Raw genomic sequence first — 11,979 nt, forward strand, 5'->3', positions numbered from 1 at the left:
AATATGCTTTCTTTGTATTTAATTTTTGACAGTTTGATTAATATGTGTCTTGGCGTATTTCTCCTTGTATTTATCCTGTATGGGACTCTCTGTGCTTCCTGGACTTGATTAACTATTTCCTTTCCCATATTAGGGAAGTTTTCAACTATAATCTCTTCAAATATTTTCTCAGTCCCTTTCTTTTTCTCTTCTTCTTCTGGAACCCCTATAATTCGAATGTTGGTGCGTTTAATGTTGTCCCAGAGGTCTCTGAGACTATCCTCAGTTCTTTTCATTCTTTTTTCTTTATTCTGCTCTGCAGTAGTTATTTCCACTATTTTATCTTCCAGGTCACTTATCCGTTCTTCTGCCTCAGTTATTCTGTTATTGATCCCATCTAGAGTACTTTTAATTTCATTTATTGCGTTGTTCATCATTGCTTGTTTCATCTTTATTTCTTCTAGGTCCTTGTTAACTGCTTCTTGCATTTTGTCCATTCTACTTCCAAGATTTCGGATCATCCTTACTATCATTATTCTGAATTCTTTTTCAGGTAGACTGCCTATTTCCTCTTCATTTGTTAGGTCTGGTGCATTTTTATCTTGCTCCTTCATCTGCTGTGTGTTTTTCTGTCTTCTCATTTTGCTTATCTTACTGTGTTTGGGGTCTCCTTTTTGCAGGCTGCACGTTCGTAGTTCCCGTTGTTTTTGATGTCTGTCTCCAGTGGCTAAGGTTGTTTCAGTGGGTTGTGTAGGCTTCCTGGTGGAGGGGACTAGTGCCTGTGTTGTGGTGGATGAGGCTGGATCTTGTCTCTCTAGTGGGCAGGTTCACGTCTGGTGGTGTGTTTTGGGGTGTCTGTGGCCTTATTATGATTTTAGGCAGCCTCTCTGCTAATGGGTGGGGTTGTGTTCCTGTTTTGCTAGTTGTTTGGCATAGGTTGTCTAGCACTGTGGCTTGCTGGTCGTTGAGTGAAGCTGGGTGCTGGTGTTAAGATGGAGGTCACTGGGAGATTTCCACCGTTTAATATTATGTGGAGCTGGGAGGTCTCTTGTTGACCAGTGTCCTGAAGTTGGCTCTCCTACCTCAGAGGCAGAGCCCTGACTGCTGGCTGGAGCACCAAGAGCCTTTCATCCACACGGCTCAGAATAAAAGGGAGAAAAAGTAGAGAGAATTAGTAGAAGTATGAGGAAAGAAAGAAGGAAAGGAGGAAAGGAAGGAAGGAAGAAAGAAGCAAAGAAGGAAAGAAAGGAGGGAGGGAGGGAGGAAGGAAGGAAGGAAGGAAGGAGGGAAAGAAGGAAAAAAGAAAGAAAGAAGATACAGTAAAAATAAAATAAAGTATAATATAGTTATTGAATTAAAAAATATTTAGAAAAAAAAAAAAAAAAAAAGAGGGACGGATAGAACCTTAGGACAAATGTTGGAAGCAAAGCTATACAGAGAAAATCTTATACAGAAGCATACACATACACCTTCACAAAAAGAGGTAAAGGGGGAAAAATCATAAATCTTGCTCTCAGAGACCACCTCCTCAATTTGGGGTGATTCGTTGTCTAAAGGAGGGAAGGACGGAAAGAAAGAAAGAAAGAAAGAAGGAACGACGGTAAAGTATAATAAAGTTATTACAATTAAAATTAATTATTGAGAAAAAAAATTTTTTTTTTTTTAAAAACCATGGACGGATAGAGCCCTAGGACAAATGGTGGAAGCAAGAGTATACAGACAAGATGTCACACATAAGCATACACGTACACATTCACAAAAAGAGGAGAAGGGAAAAAAATCATAGATCTCGCTCCTAAATTCCACCTCTTCAATTTGGGATCATTCCTTGTCTATTCAGGTATTCCACAGATGCAGGGTATATCAAGTTGATTGTGGAGCTTTAATCCTCTGCTTCTGAGGCTGCTGGGAAAGATTTCCCTTTCTCTTCTTTGTTCTCACAGCTCACAGGAGCTCAGCTTTGGATTTGGCCCTGCCTCTGCGTGTAGGTCGCTGGAGGGCGTCTGTTTTTTGCTCAGACAGGACGGGGTTAAAGGAGCCGCTGATTCGGGGGCTCAGGCTCACTCAGGCCGGGGGTGAGGGGGGGGAAGGAGGGGCACTGCGTGCGGGGCGGGCCTGCGGCGTCAGAGGCGGCGTGACGTTGCGGCAGAGGCCGGCGTGACGTTGCACCAGCCTGAGGCCCGCCGTGCGTTCTCCCGGGGAAGTTGTCCCTGGTTCCCGGGAACCTGGCAGTGGCGGGCTGCACAGGCTCCGCAGAAGAGGGGTGTGGAGAGTGACCTGTGCTCGCACACAGGCCCCTTGGTGGCGGCAGCAGCAGCCTTAACGTCTCCCGCCCGTCTCTGGGGTCCGCGCTTTTAGCCGCGGCTCGCGCCCGTCTCTGGGGTTCGCGCTTTTTGCCGCGGCTCGCGCCCGTCTCTGGGGTCCGCGCTTTTAGGCACGGCTCGCGCCCGTCTCTGGGGTTCGCGCTTTTTGCCGCGGCTCGCGCCCGTCTCTGGGGTTCGCGCTTTTAGCCGCGGCTCGCGCCCGTCTCTGGAGTTCCTTTAAGCAGCGCTCTTAAACCCCTCTCCTCGCGCACCAGGAAACAAAGAGGGAAGAAAAAGTCTCTTGCCTCTTCGGCAGGTGCAGGCTTTTCCCCGAACTCCCTCCCGGCTAGTCGTGGTGCACTAACCCCTTCAGGCTATGTTCAAGCCGCCAACCCCAGTCCTCTCCCTGCGCTCCGTCCAAAACCGAAACCCGAGCTTCAGCTCGCAGCCCCGCCCGCCCGGGCGGGTGAGCAGACAAGCCTCTCGGGCTGGTGAGTGCCGGTCGGCACCGATCCTCTGTGCGGGAATCTCCCCGCTTTGCCCTCCGCACCCGTCGCTGTGCACTACTCCTCGGTCCCGAAGCCCCCCCCTCCGCCTCCCGCAGTCTCCGCCCGCGGAGGGGCTTCCTAGTGTGTGGAAACTTTTCCTCCTTCACAGCTCCCTCCCACTGGCGCAGGTGCCGTCCTTATTCTTTTGTCTCTGTTTTTTCTTTTGCCCTACCCAGGTACGTGGGGAGTTTCTTGCCTTTTGGGAGGTCTGAGGTCTTCTGCCAGCCTTCAGTAGGTGTTCTGTAGGAGTTGTTCCACGTGTAGATGTATTTCTGGTGTATCCGTGGGGAGGAAGGCGATCTCCGCGTCTTACTCTTCCGCCATCTTCAAGGTCCCCCCGGTAGTTCCATTTTTAGTTTTAAGGAACCTCCATACTGTTTTCCATAGTGGTTGTAAAATATTTGCAAATGAAACAACAGACAAAGGATTAATCTCCAAAATATACAAACAGCTCATGGAGCTCAGTATCAAAAAAACCCAAACAATCCAGTTAACAAATGGGTGGAAGACCTACGTAGACATTTCACCAAGGAAGACATACAGATGGCCAAGAGGCACATGAAAAGATGCTCAACATCACTAATTATTAGAGAAATGCAAATCAAAACTACAATGAGGTATCACCTCACGCTGGTCAGAATGGCCATTATCAAAAAAGCTAGAAACAATAAATGCTGGAAAGGGTGTGGTGAAAAGGGAACCCTCCTACACTGTTGGTGGGAATGTAAATTGATATGCATTTTTAATGAGAGCAGTCTAGGAAGAAAGCCCATTTGCAAGCAGGGTGCCACAAGATGATAGAAACCACTTGCCTCCACATATAAAGCCAAGCTGTTTATCTCCCAGTTATTCATGAGACTGTGCTAAATGCTCGGTGTAGGTTAAACAGTATATCCTGTACACGAAGGTGGCAGATACCTTCTGATAAACACATATATGCATGTTTTCATAACCAAACCCCACAAAAAGAAAGGGCGGAACCTCTTCAAATAGAATAATTAAAGGCTGAGAGGATTTTAAAAATAAAAGTCATCTCGTGAGCTATATTATTCCTCCTCACTGTGCTTAGCTATGGTACAATATTGATTTTTATTTACAACCTTTTATTTTTAAAGTGTAGATTATATTACTCTATGATACTACATTTCCTATCCAAAAAATTGGGGTGCAAAGACTAACAATTTTTTTCTAATTTTTATATTCATGCAAACTGTCACTGTTACAAATGCATAAGAATTAAATTCCACTTGGCTATACATTTAATGAGGCACCTAGTGGAGAACATAAATATATGACATGAAATTGGAAAAGCTCCAGAGAATCTGGGCACCAAGGTAGGAAACCTGAAGGGATGCTGCCTTAATTTCCCTCTCCAGACTTTTCCACAGCAAAGCTCAGTTGTCCAGCTCACAGGCACTTTCAAACTGGAATGATTTCAAAGGAAAAATGGTCACTGTCTTTCCTATATCCTGTGATGAACTATAATTCTCAGGAAGACAAGAATTTAGGCATACAATTGAATTTGGAAGAAACGTTTTTTTAGGTTCTTATTACCAAACAAGATGGAGTCATACTCGCTCCCTAGAAAAGAATTCTGGGGCAGAAGCTTGCCTTTCAATCTGTTTGGTTTTATAACTTTTTAATAAACTGTCCTGAAGATGGCGCCACATGCTTAGCTATGTTACAACCTGCATCATTGTGTGATTCCGTCTGAAACCAAGTCCCTAATAACTAAACAGATTTACAGAAAGATCTGTAGGAAATGCTACCTTGAAATGACATTCCTATAGTAAAGCATAAAGATTAATCTAAGTCAGTCAAGGAATAATCCAATTAGATCTTTTTAAAATTTTCAGTTAGGGAAAGGAGTTACAGGAAAAAATACAGCAAATGCTATTTGGGTTACACGAATGGCACGTTCCAAAAGCCAAAATCCACCTCTGACCTTGTTCCTTCTCTTTTGTCCCCTCTTTGCAGTCAATGGCACCACGATCTATCAAGCTGCCAGAGCCAGAAACTTGAATGACATCTTTGATCCTTCTCTCCACTTTAAACTTGCCCATCAGCAGCGCCGCATCTAGTCAATCACCCAGTCCTATCTATTCTCATCCATAAATGTCTCTCAAGTGTTTCCCGTCTCTCCATTCCTTCTACCACCAGCAAAGTCCGAAAGTCCCAAGTCCCATCCTCCCTGTGCCACTGCAGGAGAATATTGGCTGGTTCCCCTTTCTCACAGCTTGCTCTTCTCAATCTGCTCTCCACCCTCCACCTGGAGTGATCTTTCAAAAGACAGACCCAATCACGTAATCTCCCTGTTTACAATATTCCACAGCTCCCTAGTGCTCTCAGGTGAAATCCAAACTCTTTTTATAATCTAGTTGCCTCCTGCCATGGCCCCCCTTCCCCAGCTTCATCTTGCAGCACTGTCCCGCTTGTTCTTCGGCCTTAGTCATAACAGGTTTCTTCTCGCTTCCTGATATGTTTGCTTCAGGGCTCTTCATTCCCACTGCTGCTGCTCGTGCCCCCAGAAACAGCTGCAGCTCACACCCAGAGCCATCACCACCTCCAGGCATCTGACTCATGCTCATCCTGTTGGTCTCAGCATAAACACACTTTCCTCATGGAAGAGACCCATCCAGTACTTTAGGACCAAGCATGCTATGATTCCATAACACCCTGTTCTTTCCTACCTTTAATAGTCATCTCATTTGATCACCAATCATCCATGTATTTTTCCCCTGCCAGATGATAAATTCTGAGAAAGCAGGAACAGTGTCTGTCCCTAAGCAACATTCTTACAATGACCTCTGAGGCCTTTCATCATCCACCTCTGTCAACTTACCTCCTGCCCTGGTTGCCTGCAGTTCTCCCTCATTTCTTTGCTTCAACCTCCTTGCCTGTTCCTCTCTGCCGCTTCACCTAGTTGGCCTCTCTTCTGCTCCTCTAACTTTTTAGACGCACGATCCTGCCTCAAGGCCTTGCTCCCCCTCCACCTAGAATGCATCATTCCAGTTCTGTGTGTGGCTCTCTCCCGAACCTGCTTCAGACTTTTATTCAGAGGCCACATTCTCAGTGGAGTCTTCTCCGACCACCCAGTGTATCACACCCCGCCCCCCCCAACATTCCAGTCCCTCTGCTGCCTTTATTGTTCGCCTTAGCTCTGTCACTGTCTAATATAATTTCATGGTTTATTATCCACCTCCCTCCACTAGGATGTAAACTCTGTGAGGGCAGGGAGTTTTGTCTCCCTGCTTCCTTACTGAATCTCCAGCACCTAGACTTGTGCCTAGCACAAAGTAGTCAGTGGAACTCTTCATCCTAGTCCTGCCCTCCTGATTTCATAAACTAAGTTTTTTCATCTTTTTTGGTACTAAGTAATTCTAATTTATGGGTGGGAGGAATTTTATCTTCACCCCGAAAGTCTTCCCTCTTCCTGATTACTTTAGCTTCCTACTTTCAGAAGTAGTATGTCTTTTTGGTGAGGGATCAGAGAAATCAGAACTAAAAATGTCTTCCCATGAAAATATAAAAGAAATGTACTGATGTTCTTTAAGTTTCAGTTGTTTCCGAATAATAATTTCCTGAAAACTAGGAGAACATTCAGTGTGAGGCCAGATCTACCAGTCTTGTTAAAAACGTCTCCTCCTGAACAGCTCCTAGGGTGGTGGTTCCTTATCTTTCTGTTAATTGACGAGACACTCAGAAAAAGGCTGATTCCCTCACATCACTGGGGCACATGCTAAAGATTTTTATGTTGAAACCCATGGATTTGCCTAGCTGTACAACCAGCCTGATCGTTTGGGTCGAAATGTGAGGTTTCTAAAGCCAAACCAGCTGTGCAGTTAGATGGAGCCCAATTTCCTGAGCAGGAAATGGCAAAGAAGAATCAGGTTAAATGACTGCAATATGGGTACACAGTCATTTTGTAATATTTTAACACCTTGCAATGATCAGCAACTCCAGGAGAAAATGGCATTCATTCTCACAATATGTAAGGCTGATTCATGGCTAATGATTTATCACAGATGTTTGATTCGACTTCCATTTTCAGAGTTATGAGTAAACACATGCTTACCACCCTCTGATTTCAAGGGAATATCATATTGCAACTGCAATTAAGCCCAGTTTCTATATGAACGTGTGAAATATTGTTACAGAGAAAACTGAGAATGATCATTTATAATACAAAATAGGAGTGAAAGAAAGTCTCTTATACCAAAATTTGAATTTTTGACAGAAGACACAGATTCCAGTTAATTAGAGCCAAAGGAAAGAGAAAGTCTAGTGCTATGTTTGGTTGAGAATATAAACACAAGATTTGAAAAAGCAGCTCATGTTTTTTCCCCATTACAAAATAGCAAAAGACTTGCCAACAAAAAGGAAATCATGTGGGTACAATGAGTAAAGGGGGCTGAAGAGGCTGCTATTTTGTAACCTTTGTGAGGATTTGGGTGACACTTAGCCTGTAAATGGTCAAGATAAAGTTTGAGGAAAGAAGCTAGAGAATAGCAGTCATCAATTGCATGTCCCTGGAGTGAAGTTCAGCAGAAAAGAAAAAGTCTACATGGTAATTTAATTAAAACAGGCATCCAGACCAGCAGAAATGGAGGAGAATGAGAGAGAGATGTGGAACGAGAAAAGATAACTTCCAGAAGAATTCCCCGTAATTGGGAGAGATAAGGGTGAAAGAGCAGAGGCATGGTCAGCGTTCACACATAAGAATGAAAAAAAGTGGCCAAGGAATGAATAAAGATACAAAAACTAAGCTATCTTCCTTTCCAAAAGACTGATCATCAAAATTTGTTAAAGGGATTATATTTTCAAAGATTCTTCAAATTAACAGAAAGATTAAAACCAAACATAATGGAATAGACCTTCTGGAAAAGAAGTGCTCCTTAAAATTCCAGAGGAGATCCTGCTCAACAGAAGCCTAAATGATAAAACTAGGACTATGATTAATAATAGAGAAATCTACAGCCATTCCTATTTGGTCTTGGAAGTGATTACTTTGATCAGAAAAAAATAGTGTATGTGAGTCCCAGACTTGGTTCAAAGGAAAACTGATTGGAAGGAAATGGTAAATTCTGAAAATAAAATACCTGCCTGGTCCCATATTGGAAAACCTCTCCCTTATATTGATACTATTAAAAAAATTTTTTTAAACCCATGGAGGAACGTAAAATGAAACACTCTGACCCAGTTCCACCATGTGGAGTCCAAAAGTGTGAACAAATAGAAATCAACTTTCTCAAAATATGTTCCACTGAATGCTGTTGTCTGGTCATACACATTAGGAATTTCTGGGTTTAACAGAATTAAGCAAGTTTAGTTACTATTAGGAGAAGCAACCTGCTCTAGTCCTTGGGCATCCCTGTACATTCTTGCTGGCTGTGGCAACATTGCAAGACCCTGATCATTCCTTTCCTGGGCCATTTGTCATGGTTGTACTGCAGTGAGAGGCTTTGCAGCACGCAGCCTCAAGGAAGGAGGTAAAGTCTCCCTCTGGGAACAGACTTGAGAAAAGGGGTAGACTCCCCAAGTTCTTAGGTGAATTCCTCAGCCGTAACACAAATCCACTGATGCACAGCATCCCCTGGGTCCCCTCTGCATTTCCTTCCAGGCTTTGGGGGACGAGGGGAACAAAGGCAAACACGCTACTCATGCTACTTGCTGTAATAAAGGTCTTTGTCTCTGACCCAGGAGTTTCATGTCTTCCCCCAGCATACATAAAAAGGGGACAAGCTATCTTGTTAGTTGGAAGGGAGGTAAAATCCCTGACCCTGACACTTACTATAGGATTTCTTAGCACAACCCTCCAAGGAGATGGCATGGTACAAATCATTTCCCAAACTTATTTGATCATGTAAATTCATTCTTCTATATAATTTTGCAACACATACCTTGGGAAACCCTATTTTAAGAACACTGATGCAAGTCTTGGTGAAATATGTACAGGACGCAGACACTGATCACTCTTTTCCTGACCCATTTGTCATGGCTGCGTTGCAGTGAGCAACTTGCAGCATGTAACCTTGAGGAAGGAGGTAAAGTCTCCCTCTGGGACAGGAGCAGACTTGCTAGAGAAGAGGGAGATTCCCCAAGCTCAGAGGAGAATTCCTTGGCTGCAGAAAGACTTGCCCACCACCCCACCCCAGATACATCTTTTTCAATGGCCTGCTATGCTACCCACAATTCCCACCATTTGAATGATTCCATTGGTAAAATGCATTTTTTCCAGAAGTTTCCTATTAAAATGCAAACACATTACCTGGAGGTGTGGTACATGAATATATTAATGCTTTAACTTAGACTAATCCCTTAACATGGAGGAGATTTGAAGAGGGAGTTGGCCTCTGATGAGAAGTGGAGGGTGGGCTATAAGTTTGGAAAGGTCCTGGGATTAAAATCGTGTGTGGGCAGAAGAGGCAAAACAGAAGCACTGTAGTGACGAGTCCTCCTTTTTCCTCTCATCCTCTCCCCAAATACAGTACTTTGGGTCAGAATTTATGTTTTAAATGAATTCCCGAAATGCTTATCTTGTCCCTTTCTTCTTTCTTAAATGTCTTCTTTTTCCTTCTGAACTGTAAATTTGTCAGTCCCACCAGATGAGTAGGTAAAAATCTAGATATTAGTCTTTTTTAGAGGACGCTTGAGTCAGCATCATTTAGCGGAACAGGAGAGGAACTTTTAGGCTATTGGGCAAATGTTTTCAAAACAAACTCTTCATTCCTTGAGGACATTTTTCAAGGGACCCGAACAGGATGAGCAGAAGTCAAGGCTTTAGCCTTACACTTCCCGACTCTGCTGAATGCCAGTCTCGCTAGTCTGGTGTCTGTGGTTGTTTTGTTTGTTTTATGTGTTTTTGTTTTTTTAAGCAGGAAACTGGGAGGTTTATAGTAGGTATGGCTCAATAATTCTTTCAATTATAACAGTTTCTGCTTGAAAACCATGCATATTCTAATGCTTTTACTTGAGTCACAACCTTCTAGAAGCTGCTATCACAGTTATTTAATTTGTACATGATTTTGCTATGTTCTCATCACCATGTGGGGAAAGTTATTCAGAGAGAATGAACTAGGGGTTTTTGTATTTGCTTTCTTTTTTTAACATCTTTATTGGGGTATAATTGCTTTACAATGGTGTGTTAGTTTCTGCTTTATAACAAAGTGAATCAGTTATACATATACATATGTTCCCATATCTCTTCGCTCTTGCGTCTCCCTCCCTCCCACCCTCCCTATCCCACCCCTCCAGGCGGTCACAAAGCACCGAGCTGATATCCCTGTGCTATGTGGCTGCTTCCCACTAGCTATCTACCTTACGTTTGGTAGTGTATTTGCTTTCTTAAAAAAAAAAAAAAAAAAGGTTATGTGTCCTCGGCACTCAGGTCATTGTGCTACAGGAAACTGAGCTTTTCCATGAAAAACGAGTCTTTCCCTGTGGTGTTTACAGCATGTTCCACATACATCAGGTTTTATGCTACTTCAAGGACCAGTACCATGTTATCCTACAATGGCATTTCAAACATCACCATGCCAGATGGGCTATTACAAGAAAAATGTTCCAGAACAGCCAATTAAATTTCTTTGTGTTTTATAACCAGACCTAACAGAATATAGTCTCTCTGGAAGAAAATATTCTTGGATCAACCAACTCTCTCAGTTCTCTGTCATATTCAAGGGTCATTTTCATTCATAGAAAGCCTCTGAGAAGTGAGCAGGAAAGCTTGACCCTGACGCTGGACACATTGTATAACGTGCAAGGTCATTTGGGCCTGATGAATTCTAAATCCTCAGGGCACATGAGCCGCCCTTTAACATAATCCTCTTCTGGATTCCTACGTGGTGAAAGCTCCAACACAATGAGAAATAAATATGACTGCGTATAGACTCTCTGGTTCTTAAAAAGAACATTTCCAAGCACACTGTGAAAAACAAGACTGCCTGCAGGATATTTTCATTTCTGATTACAGATGGGCCACCCCTTTGGCTCCTTATAATTCACATCACAACGTACTAGTCCTTCCAGGGATTTTACAGCATTTTCTGGCCTAGGAAGGTCATTTACATTCGAGATCATCAATATATTGGCATTGAACCTAAGATGTCACCCACTGACAAATTATCACCAAAAAATATGAATATCTTCTGTTCACTTTTCAAAGTCTCCAGAGAATTCCTATTAAAAATTTTTCCTTCCATTGAAACAGATGGAGCAAAATATTTTAGCAACGGGCAGTATTTTGGTTGTTTTGTTTCATTTTCTCTCAAGGGTTATTTTTTTAAATAAATCTTTTAAAATAAATAAATTAACTTATTTATTTTTGGCTGCTTTGGGTCTTCGTTGCTGCGCAGGCCTTCTCTAGTTGCGGTGAGCGGGGGCTACTCTTCATTGTGGTGCACGGGCTTCCCATTGCAGTGGCCTCTCTTGTTGCGGAGCACGGCCTCTAGGCTCACGGGCTTCAGTAGTTGTGGCACACGGGCTTAGTTGCTCCGCGGCATGTGGGATCTCCCCGGACCAGGGCTCGAACCTGTGTCCCCTGCATTGGCAGGCGGATTCTTAACCACTGCACCACCAAGGGAAGTCCCAAGGGTTATTTTTTGTTAAGAGGGGAAAATGCATTTTTAGTTTACTCAGAATTAAGAGTTAGTAGTAAAAGCAGGAGTTGCTCTTCAAATGCCACTAAAATGGCACTTCTATAACATAGCATCCCTTATGTTTAGAGCTGGTGAGCACTTTTAATAACCCCTTTTGCTGGTGCCCAAGGTTGCTGGAATGCTCAAGTGACTGCAGACACCTTGTTTAGCTCAGAAAATTTCCTCAGGTTCTGTCTCGCCTCCTCTTTCAACTCTTCTTACTCCTTTCTGGCTGCCTCCATTGTATCCCATGGCCTTCTTGGCTATAATTATGCTCCATCTTAGATGCTGTTGATACCCTTCCCATAGCCCCTAGGACCTTGCCATTTAGTGCAGGCTGACCAGACTTTCAGCTGCCAGCACATGCATCTCATTGTAGAGCCTGCTCTGCCCATGTGCATGGAAGCAGCCCTCATCAATGGCTGACAGAAATTGGTGGACACAACTTTATATATCTTACGGTTTTATCTGTCTATTATACCTCAGTAAAGCTGAGTGGAAAAGAAAGAAAGT

The 11,979-nt window shown here is 43.3% G+C and overlaps 1 protein-coding gene across 2 annotated transcripts in view; it reads left to right on the plus strand.

Annotated features, from left to right (window-relative positions):
• The window catches only part of LOC149748554 (uncharacterized), a 230,834-nt gene that overhangs the window by 197,410 nt on the left and 21,445 nt on the right, over window positions 1-11,979 (plus strand). The window contains exon 8 of one of the 2 annotated variants that reach the window (XR_016394102.1): window positions 4,808-6,200. The exons of the other annotated variant lie outside the window; for it this stretch is intronic. The gene's annotated coding sequence lies outside the window, so the exon portion shown is untranslated. Of the gene's footprint in view, window positions 1-4,807; window positions 6,201-11,979 lie in introns of those variants that run through there. 2 annotated transcript variants of the gene reach the window in all.

This window comes from Delphinapterus leucas, chromosome 8, assembly GCF_059928025.1.
Source record: "Delphinapterus leucas isolate spDelLeu-1000000601 "Yukka" chromosome 8, BTC_Dleu_Yukka2, whole genome shotgun sequence".
In the NCBI taxonomy this organism is placed as follows: Eukaryota; Metazoa; Chordata; class Mammalia; order Artiodactyla; family Monodontidae; genus Delphinapterus; species Delphinapterus leucas.